This window comes from Lepidochelys kempii, chromosome 2 (genome assembly GCF_965140265.1).
Source record: "Lepidochelys kempii isolate rLepKem1 chromosome 2, rLepKem1.hap2, whole genome shotgun sequence".
Lineage (NCBI taxonomy): Eukaryota > Metazoa > Chordata > Testudines > Cheloniidae > Lepidochelys > Lepidochelys kempii.
This window is the reverse complement of record NC_133257.1, coordinates 162,216,348-162,238,102: the sequence shown is the minus strand read 5'-3', so window position 1 is coordinate 162,238,102 and position 21,755 is coordinate 162,216,348. Positions and strand designations below refer to the sequence as shown.

Sequence of the window (21,755 nt, the reverse complement as noted above, 5' to 3'; positions counted from 1 at the left end):
GGTAGTTAAGCAGAGCTCCAAGAAAGTTGCTTTCTGTAATCTAAAGTTCTGCACTCACTGCTGAACACCCCAGGTCTCCAAACTATCTGGTCATACAACTAGAGCCCTGCACAAATATAAAAATTGGATCTGCATCAGATGCATGATCTGCAAACATGGGCCGAGCATATAAAACAGATATCTGCAGATTTACAGGGTTCTAAATGCAACCATGTTTGGTGGCCTGCCCCAAAAGCAGTATGCACATAATCAAAGAACACATAATAGAAAAATGTAGAGGTGTCATCATATCACATCAGAAATCTTGATATCTCTGGGTCCCTTCTCTCCTTCCCCATAACTATTCAAACAACTGCAAAGATTCCCCCTACCTCTTAGCTACAAGGATTAACATTTGACTCCATAGACAGGATCACAACCTGGGCTAATTCCAAGCTAAGATGAATTTGGAAATCTCATTGGCAACAGGCAAGTTCTAGAATACAGCAGGAGAGTTACAGACAGATATCCTACGAAGAGTTACAAACAAATCCTACACCAAGCATATCATCAACATATGGCTCAAATGTAAGATGGCTTCTACTAACGCAACTTTGACACTGAAAAAAAAAACAACACATAATTGATGTATGTTTACACTGGTAGATTTTTCTAATGAAGATAAACCCTGTGCAGGAAAGAATCTGCATTACTTTCCCACTGTGGTAAAGGCTAATATTTTCCCCTGAAATCCCAGTTAAGGATACTTTTGTTGAATATTTCTGACTATTTTTGAGAACTTTTATAATACATATATTGCAATGTAATTGGACAAATATCCAAAGCTCCCACAAGTTAGCATTCATATCCAAACCATATATTAGCTACAGTTTACTAGACAAGCACACACATAAATCACACTTCACACCCCAGTTTGAAACTGTAATACATATAAGGAGGTAAAAGGAGAAATACCTTCATGTAGCTATCTGCAAGTTCGATAGTTTGAGGCAGGCACTACTGTAGCAATATTGGCTAGCTTCTGACTGCCAGTTAAGTTGTAGTTTATGAAAAAAGACCAAACATCCCAAATACCCATCTGATAAACTAAGTCTACCACTAAATTATAAAACCAAAAACTATAAATTTAAAAAAAATATTTTTCAAAATTTGAAAGTGTTTTAATTATATAGTATTTGTGCATAGAAATAAGAGTATAATGATAACAAACAAGTGCTAAGAGGTAACTAGTTCCCAGTGTAAAATTACTACTCTAGATATTTAGTTATTCCAGTTCAGAGCCAGAGGAATTGTCGTTCCTTTCAGCCTCACCAAAGCAGAGACCACTGGCAAATGTAAACATTAAAACTAAAATTTTGTAGATTCATGATGAGAGTCCTTATATCAGGAGTGGGCAAACTTTTTGGCCCGAGGGCCACATCTGAATATGGAAGTTGTATGGTGGGCCAAGAATGCTCACAAAATTGGGGGTTGGGGTGCGGAAGTAGGTGAGGGCTCCAGCTGGGGGTGCAGGCGCTGGGGTGGGGCTGAGGGATTTGGTGGTACAGGAAGGCTGGGACTGAGCGGTTCAGAGGCAGGAGGGGATCATGGCTAGGGCAGGGTGTGTGTGGGGGGGTCAAGGATGCAGGCTCTGGGTGGTGCTAATTTCAAGCAGCTGCCAGAAGCAGCACCATGTCCCACCGCCAGCTCCTATGCATAGGCATAGCCAGAAGGCTCTGTTGCGCACTGCCCCGTCCACGATTCCTGGCCAATGGGAGCCGCGGGAGCCGCGCTTCGGATAGGGGCAGCGTGTGGAGCCCCGTGGCTGCCCCGATGCGTAGGAGACGGGCTACTGCTTCTGGGAGCCGCCCAGAGCAGGGCAAGTCTCCAACTCCGCTCCCCGGTGGGAGCTCAAGGGCCGGACTAAAACATGTAGAGGGCCGGATGCGGCCCTCAGGCTGTAGTTTTCCCACCCCTGCCTTATATTCACAAAGAACTGCAGATTTTAACCAAGAAAGCGTAATTTATGACTGTATGTAGAAGCAGCTCCCAATCTAAGAAAAAACAAGATTTTTATGCACTTAATCTAAAAAGTCAAACCTAAGAAAGTACGAAACATGCTGGATTTCATTTTCAATTCAACTATTTGCCAAATTCAACTAATCTTTTCCTAACCATGGAGAAAAATAAGAAAATTGTATTATTGCCTAAAGAATGCAAGTAACTTTGTTCCAGAGATCCTACACTGGATCTTCAGTCCCCAGTAGCTGATGAAAGCAGATCAGATCCATCAGTCAAAGTGTACAGACAGAGTTTAGCATCTGAAAAACCTGAACTAATGAGTTCCCTTAAAAAAAAAAGTGGTAGCCATGTTAGTCTGTATCGGGGGGGGGGGGGCGGGGGGAGAGTACTTGTGGCCTTAGAGATTAACAAATTTATTTGGGCATAAGACTTTGTGGGCTAAAACCCACTTCATCGGATGCATGCAGTGGAAGATCAGTAGGAACATAAGAACGGCCATAAGGTCCAGACCAAAGGTCCATCCAGCCCAGTATCCTGTCAGCCCACAGTGGCCGATGCCAGGTGCCCCAGAGGGAGTGAACCTAACAGGTAATGATCAAGTGATCTCTCTCCTGCCATCCATCTCCACCTTCTGACAAACAGAGGCTAGGGACACCATTCCTTACCCATCCTGGCTAATAGCCATTAATGGACTTAACCTCCATGAATTTATCCAGTTCTCTTTTAAATCCTGTTATAGTCGTACCCTTCACAACCTCCTCAGGCAAGCAGTTCCACAGGTTGACTGTGCGCTGAGTGAAGAAGAACTTCCTTTTATTAGTTTTAAATCTGCTACCCATTAATTTCATTTGGTGGCCCCTAGTTCTTATATTATGGGAACAAGTAAATAACTTTTCCTTATTCGCTTTCTCCACACCACTCATGATTTTATATACCTCTATCATATCCCCCCCCTTAGTCTCCTCTTTTCCAAGCTGAAAAATCCTAGCCTCTTTACTCTCTCCTCATATGGGACCCATTCCAAACCCCTAATCATTTTAGTTGCCCTTTTCTAATGCCAGTATCTCTTTTTTGAGAGGAGGGGACCACATCTGTACGCAGTATTCAAGATGTGGGCATACCATGGATTTATAGAAGGGCAGTAAGATATTCTCCGTCTTATTCTCTATCCCTTCTTTAAATGATTCCTAACATCCAGTTTGCTTTTTTGACTGCCGCTGCACACAGAGTGGAAGATCTATATACACCTGGCATATGAAGCAAATATTCACCAGCAACCACACACCAAACACACTAACCCAGGAACCTATCCTTGCAACAAAGCCCGTTGCCAACTCTGTCCACATATCTATTCAAGGGACACCATCATAGGACCTAATCACATCAGCCACACCATCAAAGGCTCGTTCACCTGCACATCTACCAATGTGATATATGCCATCATGTGCCAGCAATGCCCCTCTGCCATGTACATTGGCCAAACCGGACAATCTCTACTCAAAAGAATAAATGGACACAAATCAGATGTCAAGAATTATAACATTCAAAAACCAGTTGGAGAACACTTCAACCTCCCTGGTCCTTCAATTTCAGACCTAAAAGTCGCAATTCTCCAACAAAAAAAACTTCAAAAACAGACTCCGACGAGAAACTGCAGAATTGGAATTAATCTGCAAACTGGACACCATTAAATTAGGCTTGAATAAAGTCCAGGAGTGGATGGGTCATTACACAAAAGTAAGAACTATTTCCCCATGCCAATTTTCCCCCTACTGTTACTCACACCTTCTTGTCAACTGTTTGAAATGGGCCATCCTGATCATCACTACAAAAGGTTTTTTTCCCTCCTGCTGATAACAGTCCACCTTAATTGATTAGTCTTGTTACAGTGGGTATGGCAACACCCATTTTTTCATGTTTTCTGTGTGTATATATCAGTCCTCCTATTATATTTTCCACTCCATGCATCCGATGAAGTGGGTTTCAGCCCACGAAAGCTTATGCCCAAATAAATTTGTTAGTCTCTAAGGTGCCACAAGTACTCCTTGTTTTTTTTATTTTTTTAACTAACTCAGTGAACAGTAAGCTTATTCACAGAACTAATGAACCTCATGATAAAACTTGAATGGAACTTTCTGCAGAGCACAAGAACCTTTTTCCTAGGTACTATTATGCCTTTCAATTAGCATGGGTTACATCTGTGGACACGAGAATGTGAAGAAAGGAGATCTTCTGGTAAGAAAAGAATTTCCTTAGGTGAACAGGGCAGTAGTTATCTGTATATCAACTGTTGATTCAGCCAATATATGCCCTAAGACTATCCTAATGTCTAAGTGAAGTCAAGTCATACAATGTACATGTATGGGCAAGGATCCCACCCCACAAAAGGAAGTTGCTGAGGTAAGTATATCTGAATGCTTTACTTCAGGTTCCAAGTAAACTGTACTTGTAGGAATTCCAAGCTTTGGGACGGACACCTATGCCCTTCTGCCTGCCCTATTCTAGTCCATGCACTTTTACCTCAAATTTGACCCATTTTGCTGAATAAGTATCATTTGTGGACCTTTCTTGTAAGAGTGGAAATGAATTTCTGGAAGTAACCTTCCTTCATTTGTTCTTTTTAATACCAAGCAACAAGGTTGAGATTTTCTGGTTTCAGGTGAAATACTGATTCCAGTGACAGCATGTCCATCTTATACCATATGGACACAGGAGCTTTTCTTATGTTGGCAAGTTTCAAGAACAGTGGCCTCCTCCCTCAACATCTGTATAACTTGCTTTTCTCTTGTAATTTTCTGTAAAGTCAGAGAGTTCCAAGAACAGAGAACTCAGTAGTTCACTTGATCAAAACCGGACAAGGACTTCTGCCACACTCAGACCTTAACAGTGTATTCTAGAGAAATATTTTGCAATTGTCTTTGGCAACAGAGATCCAGTCTGGGGTAGCCAAATCATATTGCAGTGAATCTGGACTAGGAGGAGGGAATGGGGGGGTGGGGTGAAGAATAATCCATTCACCTGATTTACCAATTGGCAACTAACTTTCGTAGCAGACATGTAGCTTTTCCAGCCCAATAAGATGCTTCGCTGCCTAGATTCACAGTGTAGTTTTCCTATGCATCATCATGGCTAATCTCATTGTCATCTGTTGACATTTACCATTGCTGTTAGACTAAGTCATAACCCACTTGTTCCTTAAGAAGGGATTTTTCTCCCCTCTATCAAATCCTACATTGTTCTCCTTTCCAACAGGCTGTATTTTACTTCTCACTTGACTGAGCATAGCCTGGAATGGGGGATGGACACCCTACAGCAAACATCCTTAGTTATCTCTTAAATGCATGATTCTGAGATCTCCTGTCCTGGAAATAAATGGTACTTAGAAGACCATTTGAGGTATTTCCTCAAGTTCTTTTAACAAACATTATAGTTTCCTTGAGCTGTGCGCCAACCCTCCCTCTTAACTATGATGAGCAAACAAAAGATGTTTTTAGGTTTAGCACTGGACCCCACAATTCACAGCACATTAAATGAAATGGTGTATAACTGTCTGGTGCCATCATACTAAAACACTTTTCTGTCATTTCTGAATGAGCGATTGTAGGACAATCTGAAGTTTCCCAAGGTTACACAGGAGGGAGGGGGAAAGTGCAGTTAGTGTCATGTGCTTACAGAAACACACTACTAGTTTTCAATGCTGCATAAAATGGGTAGATAAATACCTTTATGGCTTAGTTTTGATTTTCTGCAACAATTCTGTGAACAATTCCAGTAACAATACAGGCAAGGACAGAATCTGTGATTGAATGGCCCCTTCCTCCCATCCATGACCAGTTTCAAACTTAGCAGAGATCAGTGCTTAACAGCCACTAGGTGCAGTTAGCTCCGCTGACAATTAATGTATTTTAAAAAAGAGAACGGCTCCATAAAACCAGTGCCCCCCCACACACACACACCCCTCCCTAAGCAAACATCGATAAGGCTGCATAGAGAATGAATGTTCCCAAAACCATGTTTCTCAACAAGCTTGAACTGTGAAGACAAAGGGCTTGTGGACACCACATTGTGGAGTAGACTTAATTTAGGTCTACCTCCAGTCACTGCAGTAATTCAATCGGCTGGTGGGTCCACACTACCCTTCATGCGTTCTCTCCAGGAGCACTTGCACCAGCTGAAGTGGAGCATTGTCAGAGTGTGGGGCACTGACGGCCGTGGAGGGGAGGGGCTAAATCCAGCCCTCGGAGCTAATCCCCTCATGGAGGTGGATTACCAGGAGAGCTCCCTCCCAGAGCTCACGACCACACTCACACTTCAAAGCGCTGCCGCAGGAGTGCTCTCGTGACAGCGCTTTGAAGTTTCCAGTGTAGCTATGCCTTTAGTGATACTAAGGGCTAGTTTACACTGGCAACGTGCCTTGTGTGGTCGTGGCTCTAAAGCATCCACCTCAACGAGGTAAACTGTTTACAATGAGGTGCAACGCTTGGGCACTGTTTACACTGGCGCTTTACAGCGCTACAACTTGCCAGGCTGAGGGGAATTGGGGGGGTTCACACCCTGAGCGAGAAAGTTGCAGCGCTGTTAATTGCCAGTGTGGACAAACCCTAACTTTCAAATAATTTAATACAGAGTAGACTTCAATATTAACCTCTTATCAAATTATATTAACAGTTCTAAAAATTATGAATAATTTCCCAGCCCATGCAGAAAGAGTCAACTCACCCTCTCTTTACCATGATGCAAAAAGTAATGATATTTTACTGTCCAGTCAAGTGTAAATTACTTGTCTGGCAAACAGAACTATAAAAGTCTGCATTATATTTTACAAGACTGGACACACATTAATTTCCCTATACTGCAATGCTAAATCAGGGTTAAAGCCCAGCAGTTCAGAGCTATCAGTAACAGTTAATGTACAAACCACTGACTAGAAACAGACAATATACCAAGGGGTTCTAAAAACAGGAAACTAAATGGTCCTCATCAAATTTGTGGTATATGGGATGAGTGTGATTGTCTTCATCTTTTAGAATGCATCTCCGACTCTAGATAGTGATAAATCATTCCTGCCTGGGTTGAATTTTAATCCTTTATCTGAAATATATTTTTGAAGCTATTTTTGCACCTCTGAAACACACGAGTATTCTATCAAGAAGCAGGGTTTGGGAGATTTTTTTTAAACTTCATAAGAAAGTATACCCCAGATACATTATTTGTTGGGGTATCGTCTCTGCTTCAAATTAGCATCTTTTAAGTGAGTCTTAAGATGTTATATACAAGCCACTGTGCAGCTGCCAAAACAAACCCTGACAGAACAAAAAGAAAGCCAAAACCACCACAAGCAAACCTAGAAAGGGTACAATTTCAATTACAATTAAGAAGTGTTCACTGGGAATACCATACATTGAGGGGGAAATGAAAAGGAAAACCTTCCATGCTGAAGTAGTTTGCAAGTACATTACCACTCTAGAATGATGGAATTAGATACTATATACCACCTTTTAAATTATGAAATCTCAAGCATTTGTTAAAAACCTGTTATAGAGCCTTTTGAACACAAAAATGAACTTATGACAGAAACAGAATGAAACTCCAATGGTTTCTCAGATTTCACGGATGAGAAACCAGAAGAGAATTACGAAGAACCAGGGTGGACTGATTTTAAACATTATTAAAATCAGCAAGCAGGAAAACTTGATTTAGATCATTGATTTTAATGTTGATTTGCATTTGTACCTAGTTATTTTCCTGAAGAAATTTTGATTCTCATTGGTTTGTAACCATTAAAACATGTTGATTTTGCAGCTAAATATAGTCTTCACTCTAATTCTTCCTTTTGCTAATCAGAAGGATACATAATATCTACACACATTTATTTAAGCAATGATATACACATTTATTAACAGCAATGATGGCATTTATCTTCGAACCAGACTAGATGAAGGCTTGCTTAACATCGAAAGGGTTAGAGTGAAAACCAAGGTGACAGAGCTGGTTATGAGATATTTCCTGCCTGCAGATGACACCACCTTGGTTGCCCACAGTGAATCTTTTATGCAAAATCTCTTGCACAAGTCTTCTGCATCATGTAAGAGCTTCAGGTTAAGAAGATGGATCATATACAAGGACACAAGAACCAATGCCTGACATTACTCCGGAGGGTAAATCTCTTGGCGTCATAACAGCTTTTGCTAGTTGGGTTCTATGATCAGCAGGAAACTTGACCTTCAGACTGAACTGAACGGCAGAATCGGAAAAGCAGCTAAGAATTTCAGGCTATTACAGAAACATGCATGGAACAACAGCAAATTATCAACTAAGGTGAAGATGAAAATCTATCAGACTTGCATGCCATCATCCCTGCTCCATGTTTGAGAAACAAGACTACGTATGCTAGGCATATCAGGAGACTCAACAGCTTTCACATGAGATGCCTGTGTAAGATTCTGGAATTACAGTGGGAAAACAAACTGCCCTACAGAGAAGTGCTGGAGCATGCAGAATTGACACAATTAGAAACTACTATCAAGAAGCGAAGGTCGCGATGGCTCAGTCATGTCAGGAGAATGGGAGAAGACCATATCTCCAAGAATATTTTGCACAGCGAGATTCGAGACAGCTCTTAAAAAACAGGGTTGCCCTTCACGGTGGTACCCCAATATGTCCAAAAATGATAAGAAGTCGCTCAACATAAATGTAGACAGCTAGGGGAAGCCTGCAGAATCCTGTTCAATCTGGATGGAACATGTGGCACTGGGTGCAGCTCAATATGAAGCAACTTTGTTCCACAGGATGGAAGCAAAGCAAGAAAGAAGAAAACAGTGTGCTGTAATCTTGGCCTCCAACTCAGACAACACATGGATTTGTGAAACTTGTAAAAATCTGTGTTGCTTTTGTCAACCATAAGACAATTCATCAGGCACCTGACTAGACCTTTTACTAATACACCATGATCCAGTGGGTCAACAGTTGCTTGTCATTTTTTTTAATACTTATATACATATGTATATACACCTATATATACACACACTTAAAAATAATTAATCTAAATAAGTGTATTGTTAGAAAATGGTGAATACGTTTCTTATTTACTAGATTAGATTTTACTTGATCTTACTTGCTATATTTGAATAGAAATTCAAATTTAAATAAAAATGCATAAATAGCATTTTCAAAGTTTGTTAAACAAAACTACTTTAATTGAGCTGTATATATAAAAAAAGTTTATCAAAGTATGTTTTATATTTAAAATGGATTTATTAAACAAAGTACATCTGTAGTTAGTAAACTGAACTGTTTCTGGTCTTTCAAGATTTCAGAACTAGTAAATCTCATCCTCTCACATCTATTTTTATTCATAGAATGGAAAACAAGCTTTCCTGCTTTTTGAACTCCCAAACAGTTTCTTAACTTGAAATGAAATGTGTTGAATGAACTAGCTTAATAAACCTTCATGAGGAAAATATTCTCTATTCACCCACAGAAGGGGCTACTGCTTTCAACAAACTCTGGTTCCAGGTGCTTAAGTGGCAATTTCTACCAGTTCAGTGGCTTGACTACCTTTGAAACATTGCAGCACAGATGATGCTTTTTTTTGTATTTAATTTACATGATTGTAATCTATTATAATTAAGGCTACGAGTCTTTCATGGAGGTCATGAATTCTGTTACTTTCTGGGACCTCCAGGACACTTCTGTAGTGGCAGGTACGGCTGACCCCAGGGGCACCTAAGCAGCAGTGGTAGCATGCTAGAGCCCCCCCCCCCCCCAGCAGCAGTAGCAGCATCAGCCAGAGCACCCCCACACCACCTACAATTTAGTCAGGGGTATTTATAGTACAAATCATGGACAGGTCACGGGACGTGACTTTGTTTATTGCCAGTGACCAGTCCATGACTTACTAAAAATACCCGTGACTAAATCATAGCCTTAATTATAGTCAGTTTAGGCCTTATCGTTGGTTGTCAATATCAAACTTCATTTAAAATGGATTTTTTAAAACAAACTTTAATTGGAAAAATCAAATTTAAATAAAAATCACATTTTTAATTTAATCATTCATTTGTATCCACTCTGCTAATAAGAACTCGATATTCAAGTCCAGTTCCTCTCATACCTCTACCTCATTTCAACTAACAGAATTACAGCATGCAAATTAGCTCTAGAGCAGAGGTGGGCAAACTACAGCCCGCGGGACCATTCTGCCCAGCCCCTGAGCCCTTGGCCAAGGAGGCTAGTCCCCGGCCCCTCCTCTGCTGTTCCCCCTCCCCCGCAGCCTCAGCTCACTGTGCCACCAGCGCAATGCTCTGAGAGGCGGGGCTGTGAGCTTCTGGGGGCAGCGCAGCTACAGCACCCAGCCTGACCCAGTGCTGTGCGCTGCGTGGCTGGCTCCAGCTGGGCAGCACGGCTGCCTGTCCTGGTGCAGCCGCACCTCCAGCCACCGGTGCTCCAGGCAGGGAGCAAGGGAAGGGGGTTGGATAGAGGACAGGGGAGTTCGGGGGGGTGGTCAGGGGCTGGAGTTCGGGGGGAGATCAGGAAGAAGGAGTTGCTGGACAGGGCAGGGGTCCCGGGCAACCAGGAAGGAGGGGGGGGGTTGGATGGGGCGGTGGGGGGACAGTTAGGGGTCCGGGAACAGGGGGGTTTGGATGGGGCAGGAGTCCCAGGGGGGGCTGTCAGGGGGCGAGAAGCGGGGGGGGAAAGGGAAGTGGGTCGGATAGAGGGCGGGGGCTGGGCCACGCCTGGCTGTTTGGGGAGGCACAGCCTCCCCTAACTGGCCCTCCATTCAATTTCTGAAACCCAAAGCGGGCCTCAGGCCAAAAAAAAAAAAAAAAAAGTTTGCCCGTCCCTGCTCTAGAGGAAGGTGATTGGTTGTATTGCCTCACGTCACAATAGCCCCAATTAAGGTGCTGCCTTTGCCCTGTCCATTACATTCATAACACTTACATAAAAGTCACCAATAAAGTAGCATAATGACAACCTTCTTTCTTTAAACGTAACCTATGAGATTTCAAACTTCCCATATATTTAACTAACTGAAGAGTGCTTTATTTCATTCTTAAGATCACAGAGGACAAAAAGGTGTCACTGAGTGACAAATTTCTTCAAGAACACATTTAAGTTTATTTTAATTAATGGGTTTACCTGAAAATTCTCAGAAAATTGTGTACTCAGAATAATTGTGGAGGATGTTCTTCCCTCTTCAAACATAGAAGTTGAATCCTGCTTTAAGTAGAAGACTCAACCTTAACTCTGTGTAGTCTTGAAAGGATTAGATTTTCATCAGTCAACACTGATTTCACTGGATATACACAAACCGATGAAAAAATATTGCAATCAATAACTGAAATTTACATATAGGCAAAAAAAGAAAAATGCTGCTTGAAGACTTAGTTTAAGGATATTTACTTTGTATATTTCCCCATAATTTCCCACAACTGTGAAAATTTAGAATAGATAAAAACCAAAAAACATTTTGAAGATGAACATTTATATTATCCATCAAAATGATAAAAAATTGAATTCTGACAAGCCTAACTAGGAGACTATGGCCCACACCTTCTGAAAAGACAGACCTTCTTTATTGATACAGACTGGGATACTTTATTGTGAATTTCCAATTTGTGAGTTGGTAAATATTTGAAAAATATCAAGGATGTGGTACTTCAAAATAAGTAAAACTAATTTGTGAAGTCTATTTTTAAACTGATATTTATAGTATTCTCTTTAAGACATGAGACTACACGACAGCATTCTATCAAATCTTTGATAAGTGGACGGAGGCATATAGTACACCATGAAACAATTTAAACCAACAAATTGCTGTTCTAAGTAAAAGGTACCTGGCACAGACAACTAAGCTGCAGCTGACTTTACACATTTATCCCTTTCCAATAAACTTTTGCAGTTCTCTTTTACCACCTTCTAGGTCTCACAAATCATATAAGAATTTAAGTACTCCCATCTCTCCTCAAAATTCTAGGTTTTTGGGGGTTTTTTGAGTTTTCAAATGGAAACAATGCAAATATATACCTTATAACACAATTATGAAGCTTCATCAGGCAGAACAGATGTACTACAATTTAAATTATCTTATTTGAAAGAGATGTTTCAAAGAGTTGGATAAGTATGCCAATATAAACCCCTTACCCACAAGAAAGTTATAGGACAGATACCTTTTTCCAAGGTGATTTTCTAAATATTTATCATCATCACAATATTTCTAACAAATACTTCACTGAATCAAAAATATTCTTGGAAATGATATACAAAGTTCTAAATAGCATAGTTAACTAGTATACCAGAATGAAAAAGCATTTAGTCTGCACCACACTGATTTAAATACACTTTTCAAAAGTAAAATTTTAATTTCTGTATTTCCCTCTCCTAATCCTCTTGCAAACATTTTCCCCAAACTCTCAAAACTACAAGTCATCTTTATTATTGATTAGACTTCTGGCTTCATTCTCAGATACAGCAACATACTGTCAGTATTGTACCAAAGTATTCATCAAGCAGAAAAGTTACAAAACTGAGAAAAAGTGTAACGTAAACTGCAAGATTTAAGCTTGCAATTTCTTTAGGGCACTAGTCAAGAAATGCACCAGATTTTTTTTTTTGTTGTTTAAATGAAATAGTCCAGAACAATAAATATTAAAAAAAAGGTTTTGGAGGCCTCATCCAATCCCTACAGAAGTCTGTGGAAAGATTCCCACTGACTTCAAGGGGAACTGGAACATAACCTGCTCTCTAGCTCATGGGTGGTAAGAAGCAGTTTTCCCTAGAGGCAAGTTATATATAGGTAAGGCCCTTCATTTTGAGTTTTATCTAATTCTCAGAAAAATGCCTAGGTTCTGAAAAAACAAATATTCAGATTTTACTGCTTTTAACTCAGTTTGCTCCCCTCTCATCTGGCTCTCTGCCCGTCTCCTACCAGCCAAGAGGGCTGAGAGAGTATTTAAGTTGTTTAATATAACACAATTTGTAAATTTACAGTTTATGCAATGAATCTCTTGAAAGATTAGTGAAAGATATTCAAAAACAAGATTAGTCAATTTCAGGGTTCCCTGAAAAAGTTAACCCCTAACAATTGCAGAAAACGGACAAGAAATTGTATCTGTCACCTCAAGAAACTGGAATGTACCAGGTGGGAAGACTCTTAACTCTGGCACTTCATTTTTTTTTTTTTTAATATATATATATATAAAATGAATGAGCTCTTCATCTGAGAGTTTCAAAATACAAAGGTAGGTAAATACTTTTACAGAAGAGGAAATGAAGTACAGGGAGATTAAATGGCCTGTTTTCTATAAAGTTACACAGTCAGTATCAGAACTTGGAACAAAATTCAGGTCTCAATTCCCTATCGCTGGCTGCTATATTAACCTGCTGTTTTTTGTTTGTTTGTTTTTAAATCCTACAAAGGAATGACAATACAAGAGTGGTTAAAAAACCTGAAACAAGGCTTCTATAGTAAATTCATAGAAAGCTCACCTCCCTTCACAGAAGATGCTTTATTGACCAGAATAAAAGGACCAACAATTTTAGCAACTTAGACTGTAAACCCAGTTTCTCTTCAAAACCCAGGGACCAAAATTACCCCTGGTCTTTTACAGGTGGAATTTCCAAAGTTTAAGACTGAAATGACTTCAGTTTCTTTTGGCTACTAGTTAACTGCCTCCATTCATTTGATTGGTGTCCAAAAACAAAACTAGAATTAAGCAAATTCTCTCTCTTTCCCCTCCCCCCCCCCCCCCCACACACATTCTTTTGTCTTGTTCTTTATCGGCTTTGAATTGCATGTATTTCTCTCACCTTACCTTTCATGTCTTCCCAGGGCTGGGAAAAACTGATCACTGTTCCATAGGCAGCTTAAGACTTACAATTTGCTTATCTGCAAGGAAACATTATGGTCACAATCTGAGCTGTAGTCTCATTCTCACAAGTACATTAAAACTAAATAATACTGCCTGACAGCATTCCTGTTCTGTTGGACAATTGTGCCAGTCTCATTTTTATTCCTTTGTTTTTACTGTGAGAAACTTCAAAGCGTCTTAAATTTGATGGTGGCAAGCTACTGGATCACCTCATACTGCATTGTACAGAGCAGAAAAGGAGCTCTCTGTGGACAAAATTTTCTGCTTCCATGCATTTCACCTAAGCTGCATGTACACATAGGGAATTAATTCTAAACCCACCTTTTCAAGTGCAAGTTACACAAAACACTTCATCTTTTTGAAAGAAAACTCATGGGTATGTTGCTTTCCACAAATTCTGAGAAGACTCTTTATGCCGCACTCCTTAGCATACTCTACACCAGTGGTTTTCAACCTGTGGCTATGATGATTATGACCTTAGACTATGTCTAAGATTCCCAGAGGAGTCTGCTCCTGCATTCAAAGTTTTTCAGGTGTTTGCAAATGAAAAAAAAGTTGAAAACCACTGCTCTGGGCAGTTTACATTCAGCTTACTTGGCCTAATGTCTTCAGTACTAATCCATCAGCCTCAATCAGAACAATTTTTACCTCACCCAAAAACAGGATATTTTCAAGGGATGAAACATTTTTCATTTTGTCCCTTTTACATACCAACAGTCTTCGATGATTTTTTATTAAAAAAAATATCTACATAACAGATAGCAAGTCAAGGACTGGTTTCAATTAAACTGTTTGACCCTGGCAGCAGCTGCAGTTAAGATTTCAACTGCAAGGCTGTAAAAAAAAAATTAAGACACCATTTCCCTCATAAAATTACATTAAACTGTCTTTTGCAGCAGCAACTAATAAAAGTACAGTTTATTTTACTATTAAGACCCTCTGGCATAGTTAACAAATTCGACCATTGCTAGCCTTTCTGGCAAACTGAACTATCTGACCATAGCTGAAAAGCCCAGACCTAGTTTCTCTCATCCTCCCCCAGGATCAAAACACTAACAGAGATCACATTAAATAGAGGTTCAGACTCAGGCATGTTCAGCAGTGCACATCCTCTTCGCTTCAACCCTTTTCCCCGTAATATTGTATATGTGACTACCAATTAGGCCCATCCCCTACCCCTTTGACTGACAGCTTCATTCTACTGCTTAGTCCCTGAAGCCACTCCATTCTCTTTCCTCCACCCCCACTCAGCCCTTCTGGTCTCCCTTGCCTGTGACAGGCCAATGTTGCTCTGCATGTCATTCAGCCTGTTCCCATTTTGTCCTCATCAGGCAGGCAAGGAAACCGGATACTCACTTGGATATCACTTTTAACTCATCCCATTCTTCTGGGCAATAAGATTTCTCTCCACCTGGTCTCCTTAAAACCCCTCTCTTAGTAGTTCCCAAACTGTGGGTCATGACCATAAATAGGGTTATGCCATCAGCAGATGGGGTTGTGGTGATCCCTGGTGTCCCCCACACACTATTTTGTTCTGCACAGTGTAACCTCACATGTAGTGTGTGTGTGCAAGGTCACAATGCAGGGAGGACACCATTTTGCTCTACAAAATGGCATCCTCCATGCCATCTGGGATCCCAGGAAGAAATAATTAAAATTGGGTTGTACCAGCAAAAAGTTTGGGAACTCCTGCTCTGGCTATATTCACAGATCTGAACATGCTGCTTTGGTTAGACAATCACCAGGCTGCTGAATCCCACATGCCCATAGCTTGTTAGAGATGGCCAGAGTTTAGGCACTGTTTCTGGCTTTGGACCTCTGAACACACTCCAGGTGCAGATCTCATGCCTACACTCCTCTTGGCAGCAAGAACCCTGTGGTTCAGTTACTTAGGCCCTGAAACTTCTGCCATTTCCCCCAGGCATTCCCAGCAGCGACTGTACTTCCCCGCAACTCTCACAGAAGATGTGAGCCTTCTAGTTCACACATTACCTTTTCAGGGATATGCCATAGTGAAAGCAAACTGACTCTCAGACGTTACACAGGATTCTAACACAATTTACTTAACATGGGATATCTAGACAAAATACTGAACACCCTATTCACATTTTCCCTGCCTCAGTTTCTTTGCCACTCTGTAGGGTCCTCTTAGTCCAACATACTTCCTCTCCTTGCACACGACTTCTCATATGGTATTTTCTTCTTTTCTCACAGCTGCTAAGAGACTCTTTTATAACCTCCATCCCCTTCAGATGATTTCCTGATCAGCCTCATCAGGTGATCAAATGCCTGCCATGTGATCTGTTGCTTAATTACCAGCCTACCTGAACAGACTAGTTCTTCTGGGTAGGCAACAGCCTATTGTAAAGTCTAAGGTGGTTCAATTTCAGTGGGAGACCACTTACATTATGGACCTTTCACCATTAGGCCTGTGCTACCACTCTTTAGAATTCCACTCCAACATAAAAGGTAAATCATAACAGAAAAGACAAACAAATCCCACATTAAAAAAATTTGAGCTGTATCTAACAGACTGCAGACCCTGTTTTTAAAGTCATAAGCTGTACACAGGCAGATACCCAAAATCACTGCAGACTCCTTCCCTAGAAGACCTACATCCGGGCACTGACACTGCTTCCCCTTGAACCTCTCGTTTTTCATACAGCTAGAGATAGACTGTTTCATATCTCTCTAATGACTATCTCCTAAAGGTCAAGGGTGCTACTTTCCACAGCACTCCTAGCCCTTGCTGGACAATCACACCAAATTAGATTCTAGCTAATATGCACTATCACTAGATTAGTTTAACAGCTGTCCCTCATTTTCTCAATGTCTTTCTTCCCTCAGCACCATCTTCTCCATTTACATGGCTAAGTAATAAGTAGTTGGGCACACCCTTAAATTCTGATTAAAGAAACAAAAGATGGCCCTGATTCACAATTGAGATTGTAGGACTCGTATATAGTTTTGGTCAATCGTAAAAAGTGACAAGTGATTTAGGTTTCAGAGTAGGGTTTCTCAAGCTTTTTAGAGTCCAGCTTGACACATCTTAAAAGGTCTGGCTGTCAGAAGGTCAGTGCTCAGTATTTTCTGAAATCCAGCCCCTTCAAGACAGCTTGAGAACTGGGCACCAAAAAAGCCACACAGACACCCCTAAAAATCAAGTCACTTTTTTTCCTCTTCACCTGAATTAATTAGCTCTTAAAAAGTATTCCAAGAACATAGCTATTGAATGGTGTTTTAAGTTTTATTCTGTAAATAGGATATTGATAAAGTGATTATATATTAGTTGGTAATTTAATGACATTTCTGTAAATTTTTACTTATATGACAGTAACACCTGCAATGGTGTATTTTAACAAATTTGCATTTAATATACAACAATTTAAAACATTACAAATGAAAATACTGAAATTAAAAAGATACTGGAAGAAAATTAAAATATTTACTTAAGAAGTGTGGAAAGAGATTATAGAACATATAGAACATAGCAGCAAGCAAAATTAAGAGGGAACAAATGCAATTCACCCAACAAGGTACTTCTATGTTTCAAGGACTCCAACCCTTATTACACCCCAGCTTACATGACTGGACAGAAAGACCTACAATGCCCTCGGATTACCGTTGAAAATTCCAGAAGTTCTTTTTTTAAATCATTAAAATGTCACAGCCTGAATGATCACTGTCAAACTGGCTCACCAGTCGTTCTACCAGTCTTAAAAATTAAGTTGCCAATAAAAAGGGCTTTTTTTTCTCTCCTTCTAGAAGTAGTACTATTAGGTATGAAAGTAAACAAAATGAAAGTTGTTTATATTTTGTTACACCATAATAGACACTCAACCTAAATGTATACCCCAAAATAAAAAACACAGTAAAAGAACTACAAAAGATACCGTGGCTTAACAACCATGTAAAAGAACAAGTGAGAGATAAAAAGGCATCTTTTAAAAAGTGGAAGTCAAATCCTAGTGAGGTAAATAGAAAGGAGCATAAACACTGCCAAATTAGATGTAAAAATATAAGAAAAGCCAAAAAGGAGTTTGAAGAACAGCTAGCCAAAAACTCAAAAAAAAAGTAACAAAATGTTTAAGTACATCAGAAGCAGGAAGCCTGCTAAACAACCAGCGGGGGCCTGGATGATCGAGACACGAAAGGAGCACTTAAAAGATGATAAAGTCATCGCAGAGAAACTAAATGAATTCTTCACTTCAGTCTTCACAGCTGAGGAGGTTAGGGAGATTCCCAAACCTGAGCCATCTTTTGTAGATGACATATCTGAGGAATTGTCACCAACTGAAGTGACACTAGAGGAGGTTTTGGAATTAACTGACCCCTGGTCTACATTAGGACTTTAGGTCGAATTTAGCAGCATTAAATCAATGTAAACCTGCACCCGTCCACACGATGAAGCCCTTTATTTCGACTTAAAGGGCTCTTAAAATCGATTTCCTTACTCCATCCCTGACAAGTGGATTAGCGCTTAAATCGGCCTTGCCAACTCGAATTTGGGGTACTGTGGACACAATTCGACGGTATTGGCCTCTGGGACCTATCCCAGAGTGTTCCATTGTGACCGCTCTGGACAGCACTCTCAACTCAGATGCACTGGCCAGGTAGACAGGAAAAGAACTGTGAACTTTTGAATCTCATTTCCTGTTTGGCCAGCATGACAAGCTGCAGCTGACCATGCAGAGCTCATCAGCAGAGGTGACCATGATGGAGTCCCAGAATGGCAAAACAACTCCAGCATGGACCGAACGGGAGGTACGGGATCTGATCGCTGTTTGGGGAGAGGAATCCGTGCTATCAGAACTCCGTTCCAGTTTTCGAAATGCCAAAACCTTTGTCAAAATCTCCCAGGGCATGAAGGACAGAGGCCATAACAGGGACCTGAAGCAGTGCCGCGTGAAACTGAAGGAGCTGAGGCAAGCCTACCAGAAAACCAGAGAGGCGAACAGCCGCTCCGGGTCAGAGCCCCAAACATGCCGCTTCTATGATAAGCTGCATGCCATTTTAGGGGGTTCAGCCACCACTACCCCAGCCGTGTTGTTTGACTCCTTCAATGGAGATGGAGGCAATACGGAAGCAGGTTTTGGGGACGAAGAAGATGATGATGAGGTTGTAGATCGCTTGCTTGCTGTGAGCTGAGAAACCGGTTTTCCCGACAGCCAGGAACTGTTTCTCACCCTGGACCTGGAGCCAGTACCCCCCGAACCCACCCAAGGCTGCCTCCTGGACCCAGCAGGCGGAGAAGGGACCTCTGGTGAGTGTACCTTTTAAAATACTATACATCGTTTAAAAGCAAGCATGTGAAAGGATTACTTTGCCCTGGCATTCGCGGTTCTCCTGGATGTACTCCCAAAGCCTTTGCAAAAGGTTTCTGGGGAGGGCAGTCTTATTGTGTCCTTCATGGTAGGACACTATCACTCCAGGCCAGTAACACGTACTCGGGAATCATTGTACAACAAAGCATTGCAGTGTATGTTTGCTGGCATTCAAACAACATCCGTTCTTTATCTCTCTGTGTTATCCTCAGGAGAGTGAGATATAATTCATGGTCACCTGGTTGAAATAGAGTGCTTTTCTTCAGGGGACACTCAGAGGAGCCCATTCCTGCTGGGCTGTTTGCCTGTGGCTAAACAGAAATGTTCCCCGCTGTTAGCCACAGGGAGGGGGGACGGTTGAGGGGGTAGCCACGTGGTGGGGGGAGGCAAAATGCGACCTTGTAACGAAAGCACATGTGCTATGTATGTAATGTTAACAGCAAGGTTTACCCTGAAAGAGTGTAGCCACTGTTTTATAAAATGTGTCTTTTTAAATACCGCTGTCCCTTTTTTTTTCTCCACCAGCTGCATGTGTTTCAATGATCACAGGATCTTCTCCTTCCCAGAGGCTAGTGAAGCTTAGAAAGAAAAAAAAACACACTCACGATGAAATGTTCTCCGAGCTCATGCTGTCCTTCCACACTGACAGAGCACAGACGAATGCGTTGAGGCAAATAATGTCAGAGTGCAGGAAAGCACAAAATGATCGGTAGGAGAGGTGGCGGGCTGAAGAGGGCTGAAGCTCAAATGTGGCAGCAGAGTGATGAGAGGAGGCAGGATTCAATGCTGAGGCTGCTGCAGGACCAAACCAGTATGCTCCAGTGTATGGTTGAGCTGCAGCAAAGGCAGCTGGAGCACAGACTGCCACTGCAGCCCCTCTGTAACCAACCACCCTCCTCCCCAAGTTCCATAGCCTCCACACGCAGACGCCCAAGAACGCGGTGGGGGGAGGGGGCCTCCGGCCAACCAGCCACTCCACCACAGAGGATTGCCCAAAAAAAAGAAGGCTGTCATTCAATAAATTTTAAAGTTGTAAACTTTTAAAGTGCTGTGCGGCATTTTCCTTCCCTCCTCCACCACCTCTCCTGGGCTACCTTGGTAGTCATCCCCCTATTTGTGTGATGAATGAATAAAGAATGCATGAATGTGAAGCAACAATGACTTTATTGCCTCTGCAAGCAGTGATCGAAGGGAGGAGGGAAGGGTGGTTAGCTTACAGGGAAGTAGAGTGAACCAAGGGGCGGGGGGTTTCATCAAGGAGAAAAACAGAACTTTCACACCGTAGCCTGGCCAGTCATGAAACTGGTTTTAAAAGCTTCTCTGATGCGTACCGTGCCCTCCTGTGCTCTTCTAACCGCCCTGGTGTCTGGCTGCGCGTAACCAGCAGCCAGGTGATTTGCCTCAACCTCCCACCCCGCCATAAACATCTCCCCCTTACTCTCACAGATATTGTGGAGCACACAGCAAGCAGTAATAACAGTGGGAATATTGGTTTCGCTGAGGTCTAAGCGAGTCAGTAAACTGCGCCAGCGTGCCTTTAAACATCCAAATGCACATTCTACCACCATTCTGCACTTGCTCAGCCTGTAGTTGAACAGCTCCTGACTACTGTCCAGGCTGCCTGTGTACGGCTTCATAAGCCATGGCATTAAGGGGTAGGCTGGGTCCCCAAGGGTACATATAGGCATTTCAACATCCCCAACAGTTATTTTCTGGTCTGGGAAGAAAGTCCCTTCCTGCAGCTTTTGAAACAGACCAGAGTTCCTGAAGATGCGAGCATCATGTACCTTTCCCGGCCATCCCACGTTGATGTTGGTGAAACGTCCCTTGCGATCCACCAGAGCTTGCAGCACTATCGAAAAGTACCCCTTGCGGTTTATGTACTCGGCGGCTTGGTGCTCCGGTGCCAAGATAGGGATATGGGGTCCATCTATGGCCCCACCACAGTTAGGGAGTCCCATTGCAGCAAAGCCATCCACTATGACCTGCACATTTCCCAGGGTCACTACCCTTGATATCAGCAGATCTTTGATTGCGTGGGCTACTTGCATCACAGCAGCCCCAACAGTAGATTTGCCCACTCCAAATTGATTCCCAACTGACCGGTAGCTGTCTGGCGTTGCAAGCTTCCACAGGGCTATCGCCACTCGCTTCTCAACTGCGAGGACTGCTCTCATCTTGGTATTCATGCGCCTCAGGGCAGGGGAAAGCAAGTCACAAAGTTCCATGAAAGTGCCCTTACGCATGCGAAAGTTTCGCAGCCACTGGGAATCGTCCCAGACCTGCAACACTATGCGGTCCCACCAGTCTGTGCTTGTTTCCCGAGCCCAGAATCGGCGTTCCACAGCATGAACCTGCCCCATTAGCACCTTTGATGCATGCTTTGGCAGGGCCCATGCTTTCAGAGAAATCTGTGTCCATGTCCTGATCACTCACGTGACCGCGCTGACGTCGCCTCCTCGCCCGGTATCGCTTTGCCAGGTTCTGGTGCTGCATATACTGCTGGATAATGCGTGTGGTGTTTAATGTGCTCCTAATTGCCAAAGTGAGCTGAGCGGCC

At 42.0% G+C, this 21,755-nt stretch overlaps 1 protein-coding gene across 11 annotated transcripts in view; it reads right to left on the bottom strand.

Moving 5' to 3' along the window:
- GALNT1 (polypeptide N-acetylgalactosaminyltransferase 1) overlaps positions 1-21,755 on the bottom strand; it is a 193,818-nt gene that overhangs the window by 154,889 nt on the left and 17,174 nt on the right. For 2 of the 11 annotated variants that reach the window (XM_073332672.1, XM_073332675.1), the window contains exon 2: positions 11,140-11,296. The exons of 7 other annotated variants lie outside the window; for them this stretch is intronic. The gene's annotated coding sequence lies outside the window, so the exon portion shown is untranslated. Of the gene's footprint in view, positions 1-11,139; positions 11,297-13,814; positions 13,838-21,755 lie in introns of those variants that run through there. 2 more of the 11 variants (XM_073332677.1, XM_073332678.1) reach the window with 2 other exon arrangements.